Source organism: Lissotriton vulgaris, chromosome 8 (genome assembly GCF_964263255.1).
Source record: "Lissotriton vulgaris chromosome 8, aLisVul1.2, whole genome shotgun sequence".
In the NCBI taxonomy this organism is placed as follows: domain Eukaryota; kingdom Metazoa; phylum Chordata; class Amphibia; order Caudata; family Salamandridae; genus Lissotriton; species Lissotriton vulgaris.
The window spans coordinates 1,008,514,552-1,008,535,797 of record NC_141696.1 but is presented as its reverse complement, the minus strand read 5'-3'; positions in this window follow the sequence as shown (position 1 = coordinate 1,008,535,797).

The window sequence follows — 21,246 nt, the reverse complement described above, 5'->3', positions numbered from 1 at the left end:
ACCTCGATAAGCAATACCCAGTAGCAAGGCACTTTGCAATCCACCACCAGAGCAACAGCAGTCTCTTATTATTCGTGGTACTAGATCAGGTACCATTAAGAGAGAGAGGTGGTAATAGACTACAGGAACTTAGACGCATGGGGCGAGTCGAATCAAGTGTTGCATTATATAAAGTTTGAGCCCATGAAATGAACGTTGTGACCGCCCAACAATGCCTGAAGTAAGGTAGAATCACAGAAATAATGAGGAGGCAGACAAGCAAGGGAGTTTTTGAACCATAACACATGGAGTATGTGGAATGAGTGGAATGAGATTGCTACCAAAACTGGCATGAGCCCACTAGGGCAAAAACATTTAAACGACGAGTATGTTGAATTAAGCACGATGACTTCATGCCCACTGGGGCATAATAACTGTAAACTCCAGATACCCTTATCACATAACCCACCAGGGCCAAACAACTGGTTCAGGGCTGTATAGACAGGCTTTTTGGCCCTAGTTGGCAGTGATATAGACTTTAATCTTGCTCACATCTAGGATATGTATTCCTAGCTTGTGTTGGCCCTTTTAAGCCCTTTCTTCCAGACCTAGAAGAGGCCATCTATTGCCTATTGGCTTTGGCCTGTCATTTTTGCTTATAGTAGAGGTTGGATCCTGTGGTCCTAACTTTATATCACACATTGGTATGGTTTATGTAGGTACTCTGACAGAGCTAAGGGTTATTTAATCCCTTTCAGGCGTATAAGGCCCAGAACTAGAGGGACTCCATTTTGATGGAGCTGAGATGCTTCAAGGGGAAAGGTAATGTTTATAGTTAAGGCTGTTGTGTGCTAGGGGAAAACCGGCCAGGACTGGTTCTTATCCGAGGAATGTGTTTGTCTCATGGGCCCAGACGTAACATGCAGATGCGCACTGCGGTTGCGTGGAAGCCTTGGAGCTAGCACAGGAATTCGGTGGGAGGCAGCCCTCTGTTGGAAATTTCCATGAGGGGAGAGGATTCTATATTAGCGAATTGCAGGAGAGGAGGAGTGGTCAGTGCAGTTTGGTTCTTGCAGAGGAGAGAGAGCAGGATGTCTGCTGGAATGCAGTGCAGTTCTGGAATGGAGAAAGAAGGCAGATGATTGCTGAAGCTGAAGAGAGAGCAGATGGAGGAGCTAAGGCTGTCAGCTGGAGCAATTGAACCAGGGGCGTGGTGCTGTGGTGACGGAGGGAGAGACAGAGAGATCCCTGATCCCACCAGAGACAGAGAGAGCCCTGATCCCACCAGAGTCAGAGAGAAATCTTCCTTCTAATAGGTGAGGTAGTCTAAACTAGTCCCCTTTACAATTACACCTTAATCTTGTCCTTATTCCCTAGGCTATTGTATGTCTAATCCTTTTCTTTCAGCGGTGTGTTAAAAGTTCCTGTTACCCCGCAGATAACCTTGTACTGTATGTCTAATCCTTTTCTTTCAGCGGTGTGTTAAAGTTCCTGTTAGTCATAGAGACCCCACAGATTTATGTATGTGTATTTCATCATTGTTACAATAAAGAGACCCCAGTTCTTAGTGAACTAGTGTGTTGTTTTCTTATGATAGAGAGCGTTTTTACTCCTGCAAACAGTGTCTTCTATTTCAGAGAACAGGTAACCTTTTCTTCTAGTCAGATGTTACAGCCAGAACAGATGCTGCCCCTGATCCGGTAAGTCTGAACAAGTAGGGAGAACAAGGAGCCCTTGAGCTAGGGAATTGTTGACACTAAGTAATTCGGCCATCCCATAATATTATTGTAGTAGCGAGCCCTTAGTGAATAGAGAGAGAGAGACTTCCCAACATAGAGAGACAGAGAGCTGAAGGTATTCATAGGAAAGTGGTCGTCATTGGTAAGTGGTTTAGTGAGAGCACTGATTGTGGTCAGTGTGTAGGTCTGCCGGATTGCGGACCATGTGTGAATGAGAGCACCTAAGACAGAGGGGTGTGTAGGTCTGCCGGATTGCGGACCGTGTGTGAATGAGACCACCTAAGACAGAGGGGTGTGTAGGTCTGCCGGATTGCGGACCGTGTGTGAATGAGAGCACTGGGACTGCAGGCCTATGTGTGTAGACACACTGGATTGCGTGCCGAGTGAGCACTGAGGGAGATCAGTGTGTGAGAGTATATAATCAGACCTGCCCCGGGGTAGATTAGTCTGGGCCTAAGTGGCCGCGAGACTAGTTGGTGTGAATAGGATATTGTAGAAAACCTATGCTTGTATATTGCGAGTTCCCCATACTCAGGTAGGTACCCAGGTGCCTGGATAGATGGTCCTGAGGAGGGAGGTGGTTACGTTCCGGCTGCGTTAGAGGGGCTCTCAGGAGCTGATCCCATCTGGTCCGAAAATCCTGTCGGTACATCTGGCGTCTACAAACAGTTTACGAAGCCTGTGTGACCTGGCCATGTGCTTGGAGAGGTTCCCATAAGTTGTGGGGGAGTGCCCTGATCGCCAGTTCCATCTGGCGTAGTCTTGCAGTTTATGAAGCCTGTGTGACCTATGGGCTTGAACAGTTGCAGTGTGAGGAGATTGCAGTACATCATGGCATTTGGCTTATGCAGGGTGGAAGAAATGCTTTTCATCTTGGTGTTTGACCTGTCACGGTTGAAGGATGACATTACATGAGGGAGCCAGTAACATCTTTGTGATGATCCAATTGTACAAATGTGTGTGAAAAATGCTTTTAAATTGCCCATTAAATTGCTTGCTGCGTCTGCTTATGCTGTGCAATGTGAAATGTGTTCATTGTAATGTGACTTGTGGAGTTCCTTGTAAATAGCTCCTTGTAAATATGCTTGTGAATAGCGCCATGTAATTGTGGCTTGTGAGGAGCATGTTCTCATTTTGACTTGCTGTGTTCCTTTTGAGTTGCGCCTTGAATATATTCTTTGTGAAGAGCTTGTCATTTTTTGAACTTGTTGACTTTCTTGTAAATATGGCTTGTGAATAGCGCCATGTGGTTATGGCTTGTACAGAGCATGTTATTGTTGCGTTAGGTAGGAGAGAGCTAGATCTCTTTCAAATGCTTGGGGGATTTGTTTTGTAGATGTGTTCACGTGTTATGTGAAAACGTGGAGTGATAAGTTCTTGGATTTCCCATGTACTGCAGTCATTGGGGAATGATTGTGCTTGAGCTGCCAAAGGGTTAATATCTTGGATTGAGAAGGCAGTATTTATTTTAACATGCTGTTTAACATGCATGGTTATTTGATCTGACACTAAAAGTCAGTGAGTGTTTTGATGAATGTTGGTTTGGTTTGACTTTCATTGGTTGCTGGGTCTGCCTATGTGCTTTGTCAGCTTGTTGACGGAAATGTGACATCTTGCTGAGAGTAGAGCTGTGTTCATTTGACATTCTTTTTGAAATGCGTCTACGAATTTGTGTGGGTTTGCCTTGGAACTAATGATTTCATGTGTCTGACCCTTAGAGGTCGGTAAGTTATAAATCAACCAGTCGGATTGAGATAAGGGTTTGCACGGAGGGAGCAGTGTTCTTTTAAATGTGCTACTTGATATGCATCCACAGACGTGTGGAGAATTATTTTTGAATGCATGATTTAAAATGAGTGAAAGATAAAAAAAAAAATGGCCCAGTTTGAGTGCACGCTACGGGCTGTTTTCATTAATTATTTCTTTGAGGGTTTTCCAACTAGAAAGAAATATGCCAACCGGTGTTTTGGAATGATCACAGATTGTGAATAATTACTCTTGCCCAACAGTGCATGGTAACATGTGCTTTTAATTATTGAAATGCAACTGTGTGTTTTTAAAACAAATGTGTTCTCATTATTATTTTTCCAATGCAAGCTGAACCTTTTTCAAATGCAAATGTTTCTGATATGTAGCAGACCATTGGGTGAGTGCGCCCACTCAGTTAGAAAAATGACTATTTAAAAAAAAAAAACTGATGAATATGGCCTGCAGTGCAAAATGTTGGCGTTTCACATGTTATTTTCCAAAACTATGATGTAATGTGTCTGCTAATATTTTTTCCTTTGCAGCTAGTAGCAGTACTGAATTATTTTCAAATGCTTGCATGTCACTTAGTTACAAAAAAATATATGCCCTTATTAATTATTAATATTAGGATGCTTTTCGTCAAGTTTTCAATTTAATTTAGCTAGTTTGAGAACAGTGGTTCTCATGGGAACAGAGTTGTTTTGACTTCCAGGGAATGTGTTTTTGACCTTGAATTCGCCTGGCTCTCAGAGAAGAGCTGCTTTGTGAAGGGAGGGTCTTTCCCTCTAGGAGCGCCGAGCAGTGCCTGTCTTGTTATCATTGGCCAACCTCCAATTTCTTCCGCGGAAGAAATGTTTATGTAAGGGAGGGGTCAAGTCGCTCTTCCTTGCTGTCGGCGCAGACAGCTTCATTGCCTTCAGATAAGGGATCCTTGTACATGCAGAATAGTTGGCAGACTCTTGGCCCTTGGAGTTAGTTAGATACAGTAGGCCTGGGTGAGCTTCCCTGATTAGAGACTAGAGATGCTTGAACTGAGTGCTTGGCAGCGCCTTGCTCCTGCAATGAGATCAGCACTTGGCAGTGATTCAAATTACTTCACACTGTAGCCTGGCTTCTGCGTGTTTTTTTTTGGAGCGGATTCAAAGCTCTGTGCACGAACATCTTTCTGAAGGGAGGGGCTGTCTCACAGAGGATTAGGGTGTTGCTATGCCCCAGCCCTTCTGGCTGTGTATGACAAATTAGATTTTGCCCAAACAAATTTAAAAGTATATGATTTTAATCATTCCTTGACTTCAGAATAATGTTTTTTATTAATTAGGATGTTTCTTTCGACAATGAAAAGCACTTGGGGTGCTTTTTAAATGGAAAATGTTATCTTGCTAGATTAATGATACTGGTTTTCTCGTTCTAGGTTGCTGGGTTGTGGTGTTTGGTGTGTGCGTCGGCCCACCCCCCTCCCACTCCCTTTATTATTTTACTTTTTTGTTTTCATTTTTTATGTTAGTTTGTTATTTTTGGAAGATGGAACCAGACCAGACCGGAATGGTGGTGGATGAACGGCGACAGCTGATGTCTGCATCGGAGGAAGTGCTTCCTTGGTACCGGATACAGATGAAGATACAGGGTGGTGACCTACACTGATGTACCCACAATTGACTGCCTTGAACCCCGAAATTATGCTAAAAGAACTCTGAACTCTTGACATTTGACTTACAACCTGCAGTTGGCTGACAAAGCCAATAGTCATCTTTTAAAAAAATGTTATTCTAAAAGAACCCATCATGATACGATTTCCCACAAAAGGATTTTGTTATGTAATTCCTTGGCCTGCATTATTCCCATGTTTTTCTTTCCCAATCACCACAAACAGGCCCCACGTGATAGTGCTGTTCCTGATTTTAATGTTTATGCAGTGTCACATGATTGAACTTTTTTTAAATGTTGCTCTTAGTCTGCTATGATATCTTACAATGGTTTATCTTTCACCTATTATAGTTTTCCTGTTTTCTGCAAAACAGTCTTGCCAATGGAGGAACGAAAAAAAAATGGTGGTGCACACATGTGTTCCACAGTGTGATACAGTGAGAAACTAGGTGTTAACTGTTTTGTGATATTGTGTCTTTTAGATATTCACCACATTTAGATACATTTCTTTGATTCATTGCCTAATATGCATAGTGCTACACCAGCTATTTTGTAGGAATGGGGTTATCTTTATTTTCCTGTTATTACACTTTCACTTTGATTGGTCCAAGGGTGGTTACCCTAGACTTTCAGTTGTCCTTGGAGGTGTTTCTTTTAGTATGATTATGTCCTACTTCTTTTAGTACTGTTTGCCCAGACCTTGAGAACCTTTTGTCATGTTTATTTCTCAGATTTCACCAAATTTTTCCTTAAGTTGACCAATGTAGGTAGGCCTCATTTAGGCCCATTGTTATTTTTATTCCACAAACAAGGCCCTACACCAATAGATTTCATGAGTTATCATTAGTTTAAGTTGTCCGAAGTAGGTAGGCCTCATTTAGGCCCTATATTGTTTTATCATTAGAAGTTGAAGCACATTTGGTTCTTAAATTGACCGAAGTAGGTAGGCCCCATTTAGGCCCCTTGCTGTTTTCATTCAACAAATAAGTCCCTATATCACTAGATTTCATCAGTTATCACTAGAAGTTGAGGCACATTTAGTTTGAGGATGCTTTGGTTAGTTTCTGTTGTTCTCAGATCAAATCTTAGATATGTTTCAGCATTCAAGTCAAGGGTGCTTTGATTTGTTTTCAGTTGGTTGTTAGATTTGTATTCCCTACATTAAGTTTCAGGTGGAATTTCCTTAAGTTGTCATTCATTTTAGAGAGTTTTTTGGTTTTTTGGTTTTGTTGATAGATTATGTTGATGTTTGTTTATATGGATGTTATTGTTTATAGATGTTCGCAAGATAAAGTCTAAGGGTGGAATGTATAGACAGGCTTTTTGGCCCTAGTTGGCAGTGATATAGACTTTAATCTTGCTCACATCTAGGATATGTATTCCTAGCTTGTGCTGGCCCTTTTAAGCCCTTTCTTCCAGACCTAGAAGAGGCCATCTATTGCCTATTGGCTTTGGCCTGTCATTTTTGCTTATAGTAGAGGTTGGATCCTGTGGTCATTACTTTATATCACACATTGGTATGGTTTATGTAGGTACTCTGACAGAGCTAAGGGTTATTTAATCCCTTTCAGGCGTATAAGGCCCAGAACTAGAGGGACTCCATTTTGATGGAGCTGAGATGCTTCAAGGGGAAAGGTAATGTTTATAGTTAAGGCTGTTGTGTGCTAGGGGAAAACCGGCCAGGACTGGTTCTTATCCGAGGAATGTGTTTGTCTCATGGGCCCAGACGTAACATGCAGATGCGCACTGCGGTTGCGTGGAAGCCTTGGAGCTAGCACAGGAATTAGGTGGGAGGCAGCCCTCTGTTGGAAATTTTCATGAGGGGAGAGGATTCTATATTAGCGAATTGCAGGAGAGGAGGAGTGGTCAGTGCAGTTTGGTTCTTGCAGAGGAGAGAGAGCAGGATGTCTGCTGGAATGCAGTGCAGTTCTGGAATGGAGAAAGAAGGCAGATGATTGCTGAAGCTGAAGAGAGAGCAGATGGAGGAGCTAAGGCTGTCAGCTGGAGCAATTGAACCAGAGGCGTGGTGCTGTGGTGACGGAGGGAGAGACAGAGAGAGCCCTGATCCCACCAGAGACAGAGAGAGCCCTGATCCCACCAGAGTCAGAGAGAAATCTTCCTTCTAATAGGTGAGGTAGTCTAAACTAGTCCCCTTTACAATTACACCTTAATCTTGTCCTTATTCCCTAGGCTATTGTATGTCTAATCCTTTTCTTTCAGCGGTGTGTTAAAAGTTCCTGTTACCCCGCAGATAACCTTGTACTGTATGTCTAATCCTTTTCTTTCAGCGGTGTGTTAAAGTTCCTGTTAGTCATAGAGACCCCACAGATTTATGTATGTGTATTTCATCATTGTTACAATAAAGAGACCCCAGTTCTTAGTGAACTAGTGTGTTGTTTTCTTATGATAGAGAGCGTTTTTACTCCTGCAAACAGTGTCTTCTATTTCAGAGAACAGGTAACCTTTTTTTCTAGTCAGATGTTACAGCCAGAACAGATGCTGCCCCTGATCCGGTAAGTCTGAACAAGTAGGGAGAACAAGGAGCCCTTGAGCTAGGGAATTGTTGACATTAAGTAATTCGGCCATCCCATAATATTATTGTAGTAGCGAGCCCTTAGTGAATAGAGAGAGAGACTTCCCAACATAGAGAGACAGAGAGCTGAAGGTATTCATAGGAAAGTGGTCGTCATTGGTAAGTGGCGTTAGTGAGAGCACTGATTGTGGTCAGTGTGTAGGTCTGCCGGATTGCGGACCGTGTGTGAATGAGAGCACCTAAGACAGAGGGGTGTGTAGGTCTGCCGGATTGTGGACCGTGTGTGAATGAGAGCACCTAAGACAGAGGGGTGTGTAGGTCTGCCGGATTGCGGACCGAGTGTGAATGAGAGCACTGGGACTGCAGGCCCATGTGTGTAGACACACTGGATTGCGTGTCGAGTGAGCACTGAGGGAGATCAGTGTGTGAGAGTATATAATCAGACCTGCCCCGGGGTAGATTAGTCTGGGCCTAAGTGGCCGCGAGACTAGTTGGTGTGAATAGGATATTGTAGAAAACCTATGCTTGTATATTGCGAGTTCCCCATCCTCAGGTAGGTACCCAGGTGCCTGGATAGATGGTCCTGAGGAGGGAGGTGGTTACGTTCCGGCTGGGTTAGAGGGGCTCTCAGGAGCTGATCCCATCTGGTCCAAAAATCCTGTCGGTACAAGGGCCAAGGTGGCGCACGATACTAAGGCATCGATAACGCTATGTGAGAGACCTGATGACGGGAGTTCCAACCCACCGGTCTTGCCTAAACCTCTATTTGATTTTATTCATTTTTTAATTTGATGCTGGATCACAATGAGGTGCATGCGATTGAATGTATCATCCTGAAATATAGTTTATCATGATTGTGCAACAACGATATTTTATTACATGTATTCAATGACCCCCAAAGTTTGCTGACTATATGAGGTGAATCTGTCTTCAAAGCTCCAAATGACTAATGCATCTGTAGTCTGCTGTTTATGTTTATTGCAACCCTGATCACATGATATGCATTTAAACTGGAATGTAAACAAGCACATTTACTCATGAGCAAGGGAAGCTGTTCCCGAAAGGCGTTGAGTGCGCTGTGAATAAAACACCAGTTGTTTGAACCAAACTGTTGGCCTGGACGTCGTTCTTTGAACAAGGTTTGAACGTATATATGATTGTCATGTGATCAAGGCAGGGATCTGCCAAAACGCGTCGTGAGGGCTGGTGGCGTTTTAATAAGAAAATAAACTAAAACTGCACCAAGTTGGGTCTGCCTCGTCTTCTTTACGAACCCGGGTGGAGTTGGTGGCTGGAGCGAGTAACATTGGAAAATATATATGTATATATTCACTGAAAAAACCATAGGTTTCACACCAGTTATAGTTAGCTGGAAATTTTACTGACATAAAACCATTGAAATTCCCACGTTATACTTAGTTGGACTCACTATAACTTGCGCACCTGCAATGCACTGCTGATGACGTCACATATTACATCACTCATGACATGGTCATTGACATCACTCATGACATCACTGATGACACCATCCAGGGAATGTGTGTCTTTCTGAAAAATAAATATGTTTTATATTTTAGTTTCTATTTTTGAATATGTGTTTCAAGGGTTACATTACACTGAAAGAAGGTCTGTCACTCCGTCACGAGGATAGTGTCACTGTTTTTTTAATTCTGTTTTGTTGTTTTATATTTTTTAGTATCAGTATGAGTGTCTGTATGGTTTGGTGGGAGTATTACTTAGCACATAGATGCATCAATGACTGACTCACTGTTTGTATGTGTTTTGAAGACAGCATATGTGCAGGACTGTATGGGTGGATGAGTGTGTATATGTGTGTGTTAGTGAGTGAATGACTGTCTCACTATTGTCTTTTTTAGTTACAACATATGTTTTAATCTAGTATATGTGAGTATTGATGTATATAAGTGAGTATATGTGAGAGTGAGAGATTGTAAGAGTTCCTGTTTAAATAAGTATGTGTTTCTATAAGTGATTGTTTAAGAGAGTGAGTATGTGTAAGTTTCCTTAGAAGTAAGGTGGTAGTGTGTGTATAGCCCTATATGCAAATTAATGGATGTTCAATAGTTTATTTGCATGTGTGAGTATGTGTGTGAGTAACTTTTGGATGACTGTCGGTGTGTAACAGGATGTATAGGTGTATCACTACATATGATGAGTGAATATATGTATGAGTGACTATATAGAACTGTTGGTGAATGAGTGGATGTCTAAATAGATGGTGGTGTTACTGAATTGGTTGTTGTAACTGGTATGTGTATCTCCATTTTTTTGAAATTTTTTGTTTCCATTTTTGAATATGTGTTTCAAGGGTTACATTACACTGAAAGGAGGTCTCTGACTCTGTCACAAGGATGGTGTCATCAGTGATGTCATGAGTGATGTCACTGACCATGTCATGAGTGATGTAATATGTGGCGTCATCAGCAGTGCATTGCAAGCGCAAGTTATAGTGAGTCCAACTAACTATTACGTGGAATTTCAATGGTTGTATGTCAGTAAAATTTCCAGCTAACTATAACTGGTCTGAAACGTATGGTTTTTTCAGTGAATTTCTTAGGTTTATTAAATGCTAATTCCTAACTATAACTGGTGTGAAACCTATGGTTTTTTCAGTGAATATATATATATATAAAATTTCTATGGCAAAATGAAACCCCTCATTGTGTTCCTTTTCAAATTAAATGTATTAAGTGTTACCACTTTATTCCAATCAAGATGACTTCAGGTGTGCCATACTTTTGTCATAAGTAAGACTGTTAGCATTCTAGTTGTTCTTTAGAACACTCTGGGACATTCTGTCATTGGGCTATAGTTGGGCTACATCTGGTTGATATTTGGGCTACATTTGGGCTCTTTTGCCTCTGGTGGCCATCTTGGGAGACTGCATATCAGAATTTTTTTAATGAAATATAAGAGAATTAAAAAGTCACTCAAAATGTGCCCTAATTTTTCTTTCTTCAGCACTAATCATAATTTCTATGGCAAAAGGAACCCCCTCATTTTGTTCCTTTGCAAATTAAATATTTTAAGTGTTAACACTTTATTCCAATCAAGATGACTTCAGGTGTGACCGTATGTTTCTGTGACGTTTAAATATGTTTTACATATTGAAGAATGAGTGGATGTATAAGTGTCTGGATGAAAGATTAAGTAGGTGCATGACTGACTGTAGGAGTGAGTGATTAAATATGTCTTTCTGAATGCATGGGTTAGTGACTAAACTGTCTGAATGTGTGTATCATTATGCTTGTTGTTGTATAACCTGTTGCATTTGTTGACCCGTGGCTATATGAGTGGCTATATGTGTTATTGATTGGTTGCCCAAGTATTTGTATGAGAGAATGAGTGTGTGTGTGGGTGGCTGGGAGGTGTGTGATTCTGTGCATAGATGTGTGAGCAGATGATCCACAAGATGTATGGGTTCAAGAGTGCATGTGGAAACACCTGTATGGGCGGTTGACTCTCTGCATGGGTGTATTGGTGAGTGAATTGTTATCTCAGTGCTACATGTCCAAGTAAGTACATATGTAAAACACAATGCATGTGACAGTTGACATATATAAATGACTATACATGAGAGCCAGTGATTGTGCAAGTTCCTGTATGGATCATTGTGTACTTGTATCAGTGATTGTATTAGAGAGTAAGTATGTGTTAGTATATGTTTGAATAAATAAGGTGTTGTATGTATAACTGTATAGTTGAGAAAATGGAAGTGAGATTGATTCTTTGCATAACTTACTAGGTGTTTGAGTAACTCCATGGATGAGTGAAAGTCTGTGAGTGTCTGTATATACTTTGTGTATCAAAGTTTATATTAGAGTGTGAAGAGGTTCATCGTATTATCACATGAATGATGTCATCAGTGATGTCATCAGTGATGTCATTTGAGATGTCATCAGTGATGTCATCAGTGATGTCACTGACCATGTCATGAATGATGTAATATGTGACATCATCAGCAGTGGATTGCGGGTGTGCGAAAAATAGTTAGTCCATTAACTATATATGCGAATTTCAATGGTTTTGGATGAGTAAAATAAGGTTTTGTAAATGCTAAATGTTAACTATATATGGTCTCAAACCTATGGTTTTTTCAGTGAATTTTCAAGGTTTTGTAAATGCTTATTTCTAACTATGTATGGTCTCAAACCTATGGTTTTTTCAGTGAATTTCAATGTTTTTTTAATAGCAAATATCTATAGCTGTTTATAATGTATACTATATTTTCTATGTTTGTATGTAATACATTTTTTTTATGTTTAATATTCTTTTTTTTTTTTTCCCGGTGCGCTCCCAGAGCGCGCACTGGGGAGTGCACCGGTAAGCGGAACTTCGTGGGGAGTCCCGGTGCGCGCTCCGGTGAGCGCCCCGTTAGCGCTATTGCCACAATCGAAAACAACATCGTGACGCGTCGCGTAAGCGTGACGTATCGCGTAGCCACGTGATGCGTCTTATGGCGCGTAATGTAAGCGCATCGGGTCATGTGACTTGAAAATAACACTTTTCATTGGTTCTCATCATTTTTTTTTCCAATTGATGAAAGCCCCCTCCTTTTTTCCTCATTCTAACTTTCTTCTTTGAGAGAGCAAGAGCATTTTTGATCAGTGCAATGGCATCACTTGTAGCTGCAGCTGGTGCACCCCCACCACCACCACCAAGAAAAGAAGGTACACCACCACAGTTCCTTGAAGGAGTAGAAGAAGAGGAGGAAGAAGAGGCGGAGGAGGAGGAACAACCAAGGCGCTTCCTGCCTGAAGAACCAAGGCAAAGGCACGTTAAAGTGCACTTTATTTGGCAATTCTTTTCATTCACTGCAGACCAGGAAAAGGTGAACGCCCCCAAAGTCACCTGTCTAATTTGTGGCAAAGTCCTCTCCAGGGGCAATCCCAAAATGAAATATTCTTTTGGTAATTTTACCATAAGGGGTGGCATCCCAATAACTTAGCCCAGGCTGAAGTACAGGAACTTCAGAACAACCCACCCCCTGTGGCCAGCACCTCCTCTACTGAACACTCACTTTCTGGTCCTGAAGGACACCAAATGGTGCCAAAAATTTGGCACCATCAAAATAGTTTGCATTTTCTGTGGCAAAACGTTATGTTATGGTGAACTTAGTGTCACCTTAATAAATAATGCTGTGGACAACCACCAATGCAGCAAAAGGAAGCAGTAATTCTTTTCTTTTTTTTGCTCCATTTCCAATTCCCTGTTTTTTGTTTGTTCACTTAAAAAACACCAAAAATTGTTCAAAAATACAAACAAAAAAAATGTTCAGAAAAATAATAAAAAAAATATAAAACAACAATAAGAATAAAAAAAAGTTCTTTTCAGAACTACCTCCCATTTATAAAATATTGCTAAAAATTTTAAAATCTGGCATTCTTTTTTCTCTTTTGTGCGCTTCCTGGTGCGCTCCCCGTTGCGCGTACCGAGTGCTCCCTCCGCGAAAATCGGAAAAAAAAAAAATGTTTGCCCCGCGGGGCCCTTTTATAGCCCCCACATCAAACCTAGGGGGTCAGGGGGGGTCTACCCTGCCCCCTTATGGTCATTTCCCCCTTTGTTTTGGCAAGATGGCGGTCGCTCTGGACTGTTTCGAATGTTTACAGACACCCGAGAGCCAATCAGCTTTCCATGCGCAAGTCGCGTGGTGCGCTGGTTAGCGCCCCGGTGCGCGTACCAGGGAGCGCTTATAGATATATATATTTTTTTGAACCTAAATTACTCAAAATCCACTGGAGCACATATCTTCAGTCATAGCAAAGGCACATCGGGCTACCAGTCCCTACAATTTGGCCAAGTTTTGTGGAAATCCATTCAGCCGTTCGGGCTAAAAGTGAGTTCGACCGCCCTATGGAAATCGACATTGGGAAAACACGTTTTGGGACCCCCCTTTTATCTCGGCCACCGCTTGACGAATCCCCCCCAAACTTGGATTTCCACCAAACTTGGCAAAATTGTAGGGACTGGTAGCCCGATGTGCCTTTGCTATGTCTCAAGATATGTGCTCCAGTGGATTTTTAGTAATTTAGATTCAAAAAAATATATATATCTATAGGCGCGCCCCGGTACGCGCACGGGGGAGCGCACCGGGCGTGCTACGCGACTTGCGCACGGAAAGCTGATTGGCTCTCGGGTGTCTGTAAACATTCAAAACAGTCCAAGCGGCCGCCATCTTGGAACTCGGTAGGATCGAGACACAATAGGTGGCAAAAACAAAGGGGGAAATGACCATAAGGGGGCGGAGTAGACCCCCCCTGACCTCCTAGGTTTGATGTGGGGGCTATAAAAGGGCCCCGCGGGGCAAAAAAACAAAAAAAAGAAATTCGATTTGCGCGGGGGGAGTGCCTGGTACGCGCACCGGGGAGCGGGCCGGGGAGCGTAGCATGGGAAAAACCCAGTGTATTCACTGCGTCATTTCTACGACCCTTTCTTGCGTCAATACGCCCCTTTTGCATACATTACACCTGACATAGGTATAATGTGGCGCAGGGGTTTACAAAGTGAAGCATCTACCTAGATGCGTCACTTTGTAAATATAACTCAATAAGGTGCATGTTTTATGCTGCTGATGCGTCACAAAAAGTGGCGTACCGGTGGCGTAAAAGTGACGCATGGCCTTATAAATGAGGCCTTCAGTCTTCTACTAATGCGTCATATTAAATATATGACGTATTATGTTGCAAGTACTTACAGATACGTCAGTATTTCAGACGTATCTGTAAGCGCAAAAGTGATGCATTGCTGTAGTGCGTCACAAAAATGATGCAACTCCAGCAATGCATCCTTTCACATGGGGCCAGGCCCCATGTGAGAGGGCCTGCATCAGTCTTACACCTGCTGTGATACAGGCGCAAGATTTGGACGCAACAGCGTCATAATATTGACGCTGTGATATCTCATAGATTTCACTGCGTCACCTCTACGACCCTTTCTTGCGTCAATACGTCCCTTTTGCATGCATTACACCTGACGTAGGTATAATGTGGCACAGGGGCTTACAAAGTGACGCATCTACCTAGCCCTGTAATACTGACATATCTGTAAGTACTTGCGACATAATGCGTCATAAATTAAATATGACGCATGAGTAGAAGACTGAAGGCCTAATTTATGAGGCCATGCGTCACTTTTACGCCACTGGTGTATCACTTTTTGTGACGCACCAGTGCTGTAAAAAATGCACCTTGTTCAGTCATATTTACAAAGTGACGCATCTAGGTAGATGCATCACTTTGTAAACCCCTGCGCCACATTATACCTACGTCAGTTGTAATGTATGCAAAAGGGGTGTATTGACGCAAGAAAGGGTCGTAGAGGTGACGCGGTGAAATCTATGAGATTTCACTGCATCACTTTTAGGACGCTGTTGTGTCAAAGTCTTGCGCCTGTCTCACAGCAGGCATAAGACTGATGCAGGCCCTTTCACATGGCACTTGCCCCATGTGAAAGGATGCATTGCTGGAGTTGTGTCACTTTTGTGACACACTCCAGCAATGCATCACTTTTGCGCTTACAGATACGTCTGAAATACTGACGTATCTGTAAGTACTTGAGACATAATACGTCATATATTTAATATGACGCATGAGTAGAAGACTGAAGGCCTCATTTATGAGGCCATGCGTCACTTTCACGCCACTGGTACGTCACTTTTTGTGACGCACCAGTGCTGTAAAAAATGGACCTTATTGAGTCATATTTACAAAGTGACACATCTAAGTAGATGCGTTGCTTTGTAAACCCCTGCTCCACATTATACCTACATCGGGTGTAATGTATACAAAAGGGGTGTATTGACGCAAGAAAGGGTCATAGAGGTGATGCAGTGAAATCTAAGAGATATCACTGCGTCACTTTTATGACGCTGTTGCGTCCAAATCTTGCGCCTACTTTACAGCAGCCGTAAGACTAACGCAGGCCCTTTCACATGGGACTGGCCCCATGTGAAAGGATGCATTGCTGGAGTTGCATCATTTTTGTGACACACTCCAGCAATGCATCACTTTCCTCTAAACACTCAACATTTTTTTTTACTCAATTTTTTTACACTGTTTTTCCCTGTGGTGCATTCACGGAGCGCATACCGGAGAGCTTACCGGGGAGCGCCGCCAGCGCTTACCCCGCGAATTTAAAAAAAAAAAAAGTTTTTTAGCCCTTCAAGGTCCTTATAGGCTTCACTCAGAAAACCTAGGGGGTCAGGGGGTGTCTACTCTGCCCCCTTTTAATTATATCCCCCTATCTTTTTTCACCTCTTGTGTCTCGATTCTACCGAGACACAAGATGGCGGACTCTACGGACTGTTTAGAATGTTAACAGACACCCGACAGCCAATCAGCTTTCCGCTCGCGCACTCCCGTAGCGCGCCGTGTGCGCTCCCCGGCACGCGCACCGGAGAGCGCCCGCAGCGCACCTATAGATATATGTGTGTTTTTGAAGTTAATTTTCATAAAAACCACTGGAGCAATTTTCACCAAACAAAGCAAAGGCACATCTGCGTACCAGTTCCTACAATTTTGCCAAGTTTGGCGTAATTCCGTTCAGCGGTTCGGGCTGTAGACTTGTCAGACCGTCCTATGGAAATTAACATGGAGAAAACACATTTTGGGACCCCCTTTTTTCTCAGCCCCCACTTCACGAATCCCCCTGAAACTTTCTGGGAATGAGCGGAGCGCAGCAAGACCATTTTAAGAAAATTACAGGCAGATCCCTCAATCGGCGCCAAAGTTATTTCAATAGAATGTTCGGAATTTCCTATGGTAGCCAATCCTAACTATAACTACCTACTGGCGACCGCCAGTAGGTAATATATATAACTGCTCCAAACCTCGTCGTTTACACCACAAAAGACCAGCACTCACGGTGGCGAGCTTTAAGATTTTATTTTCAAGCTCACGGTGTCCAGACACATTTCGGCATTCGCCTTCGTCGATGGTAACATGGCGTCGCCGAACGGCCGCTTTTTATGTTTACGCATTATACTTCATCTACATAGTCATAGGACAACTGCGTCAACGCCGTGGCCGCCATATTTAAATGGTGCACAATATTGTAACACACAACAATCGTCTTAAAGGGCCATACCGTTATTCGACGTAAACACTTATTACATCATCATAAGCAGATAATGCCCTTAAATTAGCTCACTATGCAATTCTCATGAATGCATCGCTTGTATCACACATGTAATGCCCACCGATGGGCTTAATACTTAAAATGTTCACATTTCAATAACGCTCGCAGATGAGCCATTGTGCGTTGATGTCCATAATGTCCACAGTATTACATTCAACCACCTAAGATCAAACAGCAAAAGTCAAACCATAAAAGAATCCAACAGTATAATCATCCCTCATCCACAGTTACATCCACATGTCCTGATTCGAGTATCGATCTCTATCAATTATCCCCTAAATGTACAGCCAGTTCCTCATGTGAATTCAAACCACCAGGTGTCTTTGTATTAAGATTGATAATGTACCTGGACTCCAGCCTCCTAAGGGTCATTAGTCTGTCTCCCCCCCTTGGGTTCTGGGGTACATGATCTAGGCAAGATTATGTCAAAAGATTTCTATCTCCTTTATGTAGTTCTTTGAAGTGGCGTGTCACAGGATATCTCAAATCTCCATTATATTTGGCTCTAGCATGTTCCAATACCCTAATTTTGGCCTGGTGAATGGTACTTCCCACGTATTTCAACCCGCATGGGCACTGCAAGTAGTACACTGTATACGGGGTGGTACAGGTCAAAAATGTTGTTATCACTCTGGGCTGCCTCATTCCAGGTACTTGAAAAGTAGAGACTTTACTGCTCCCAGCACACGCCTTACATTTTTTACAGGGATGAAATCCCTTCAGATCTTTCTCAAAACCCTTCAATGCCTTCTTCCCAGTGTAGCTGTTAGTGAGGCTGTCTCTGAGGGACCTGGCTTTACGGAAAGTTATTAGGGGTCTTTTCGGAATATCCATTCCGATAACTGGATCCATTTGCAGTAGATTCCAGTGTCTGCTGAACATAGATCTGAGTTTCGTGGCATCCTTCGAGAAGGTGGTAATCATCCTAAAACCCTTTATTTTTTCCTCTCCTGCTTTTCTTTTGGTGCCCACTTCTAGAAGCTTCTCTCTGGCTATGGAATCAACTCTGGTCTTAGCTCCCTCCAAGGTCTGTGCACTCTATCCCCGCCTGAGGAATCTTCCCATGCTCTCGCCTGCATATTTCTCAAAGTCTATTTTCCTTGTGTTATTTCTTTTTATGCGGAGCAGCTCTCTGTAAGGGATGCTATTTATCAGTCTAGGCGGATGTCCACTGCGGGCATGTAAGATAGAATCACCCGCAGTGGGCTTGCGGTAAAGTTTAGTACAAAGTTTGTTTTCAATTACAGTGACCTCCAATTCTAGAAAGTTCACAGAACACTCACTGATTTCCACTGTGAATTCTAAGTTGTAATCATTCTGATTTAGAGCTCTTACATACTCAGCAGCACTCTCCTTCATCCCTCCCCAGATGATGAAGAGATCGTCAATATATCTGTGCCAGGTAACAATCTTCTCTGTCCATGGACCTTTGTCCGCTGCCCAGGCCACCTGCTCCTCCCACCAGCCCATGAATAAATTTGCGTAGCTGGGGGCGAAGCCGGTTCCCATCGCAGTCCCTGACCCTTGTTTAAAATATTGACTCTCGAATATGAGGATATTATTATGCAGACAGAATCCTAAAAACTCTATCAGCATTCCATTGTGCTCTGAGAATTTAGCTTCTCTATTTCTCAGAAAACACTTTACTGCCTCTATACCATGCTGATGTAATATACAAGTGTATTGACTTGTGACATCCATAGCAATCGTTAGATCTCCTTCTCTCCAGACAACCTTCTCCAATATGCCCAAAAAGTCGTTTGTGTCTTTAGTGTATGATCTCAATTTGACCACAAAATCTGACAAAAAAATGATCAATATATACTGAAACATGTTCCAACAGACTCCCTTGAGACGAGACAGTCGGTCTCCCTAGGGGACATAGGGCATTCTTATGCACCTTGGGGAGGTGGTAGAAACAGGGCGTGACAGGGTTAAGCTTCCTTAAATATAAATATTCTTCTGTCTCCAACATTCCCTTCTCATACCGGTATGCTCAAAGTCAACCTATTAACCACCTCAGGTGTATATTGGAGAAAGGCTGCAGACACACACAGCTTTAAGAGTAGTGAAATGTTCACTTTCTAAAACTGGCATTTCTAAAATAGTAATGTTAAATCCAACTTCACCAGTAAGAGGATTCATCATTACCATTCCAAAGATATAAAACATGACAGAGCTACTCCTTCTCAATCACAAATAACCACTTAAAAGTGCAATAACAAATTCTCAATGTTAACCTAGGAGAGGAGTAGGTGAAAAACGAATGTGAAAAGCAAATGTACCAGGACATGCAAAATGTAAAAGTAGATGTCCTACCTCTTATTTAAACAGCATCCTGCCATATGGGCTACCCAGGGCCTACCTTAGGGGTGACTTGTGTGTAATAAAAAGAGAGCTTAAGGGTTGGCAAGGAATTTGAAATGTCAAATCGATATGGCAGTAAAACTGCACACACATGCTCTGCAGTGGTAGGCCTGATACATATTTAAAGGCCTGCTTCCGGGTGAGTAGGTGGGTGGCATAATCAGTGCTGTATGCATGGGGAGCAGATAAACAATGGATTTAGGCCCAGATCTCTGAACTGGGGTGAATGTATGACATTAGACTGCATTCTGTCCATCAATTGTTTTTTTTGCATAGGCCCACTAGAAGCATTTAATTTACTGGGCCCTGGTTGCACTCTACTGGTATTTATAAATAAACTAAATGTCTCAAATGTGGATAAACCATGTTTAGGCAATACGCACAAGCACTTTAGCAGTGGATAGCAGTGGGAAAGTGCTCACAGTCCTAAGGCTAACACAAAGAATCAGCAAAAAGAGAAAGTAAGCAGGCAAAATGTTCTGGGGTAGACTATCCGAAGGCTGACAGGTCTAACAACAAGTAATTTGAAAAACTTGCTATTAATCTACATTTTCTCAGTAAATTCAAGGAGTGAGTGTCATATTTCCCCTAAGAGATGCATTTTGTTCTGAAGCAGCTTTCAAAGTGCTAGATACACGTTAAAATGATCAAAAATATGTTTATGTCTTACACAAAATAAAAAGTTCAAACACATTATTTATTTTATTTATTTAGCAGTCTTGTATAGCACCCATGTAGTGTATGGTGTTACCACGATTGAGATTGGAACTGAATTTCTTATTATAGAAAATAAGCCACAATTAGAAACATAAATAGGAGGGAAGAGAATTCGGACAAAGCATGATGTTATAATATCAAAAGTAAAAATAACTGAAATGTGCTTGAATATGTTAGTATACATTCAGAAGTTAGTATTAGCAATTCATATACTGGATGGTCTTAAATATCAGCCATATGAGATCATTGATCTCTGGATTCCTGACCAAGGGGCCTATTACGATTGCGGTTTTTCCGCATCCTCCGGGCCGGCGGAAGTCACCGCCGGCCCGGAGGATGCGGAAAAACCGCAGCAGACCAACCAAAGACCCACCGCCACATTAGGATGGCTGGTGGGTCCTGGTTTCCGTCCGCAGCTTTTCCGCAGCGGTTGGCTTACAACCGCGGCGGAAAAGCTCTAATATGGTGACGGTGTCTCTCAGACACCGTCAGCCATATTAGGATGGGCTGTTAAAAATGCTTTTCCGCGGTGGGCCCGTTGCGGGCCCCCTGGGTGAAGGGGGGGGGTGGGGGGTGCACATGGGGGGTACCTATGGTACCCCCCTGCATTTGTATGCAGAAATCGGCAGGCACCGCACGGTGCCTGCCGCTTTCTGCATACAAATGCAATGTATGCATTTTTACCATTGCGGCGGATGCAGCTTGAAGCCGCACCCGCCGCAATGGTAAAAATAGAGGATGTGACCGCCAGGGTGGCGGTCACATCCTAATTGCACAGGAGGGAACTCCGAAGGCCATGCGGAGGTTCACTCCTACTCTATGGTGGCGGACGGAATCAGGTCCGTCCGCCATCCTAATCTGCCCCATGTGTTGATTCTTGTTCTTCATAGATTGACATGAAAGTATATTTTTAAAGCCATTTTCTATATCCATAAAGATCTGTTAAAAATGAAGACATTGATTGATACATATAATTGAACTTGTTGGGAGATCAGTGAATACATTTCATGTATGTGTATGGTTTATGATAGATGTGGATGAGTGGATTGTATTGATTTAGAGCCTGATTGTATGCATATTTATGTATTTGTTAATTGTATGTCTAATATAAATGTGAATAATGACATACTTTTGATAATAATGGAATAATATGTTTGTAAATAAATAGAATGGTTGCCTGAGGATTAGCATTATTGGTGTTGTTTCCCTGCCTCATTAACATTCACCTTTGCAGGAAGCCCCCTTGTATGAGCATTAAGAATTCAGACAGGTGCATAGGATTATCGAGGTTCGTCATTTGTAAATCAGACAGCAGCTTTTGAACTCAATCAAAGCAATGGTGGGAAACTAATGAACATAGCA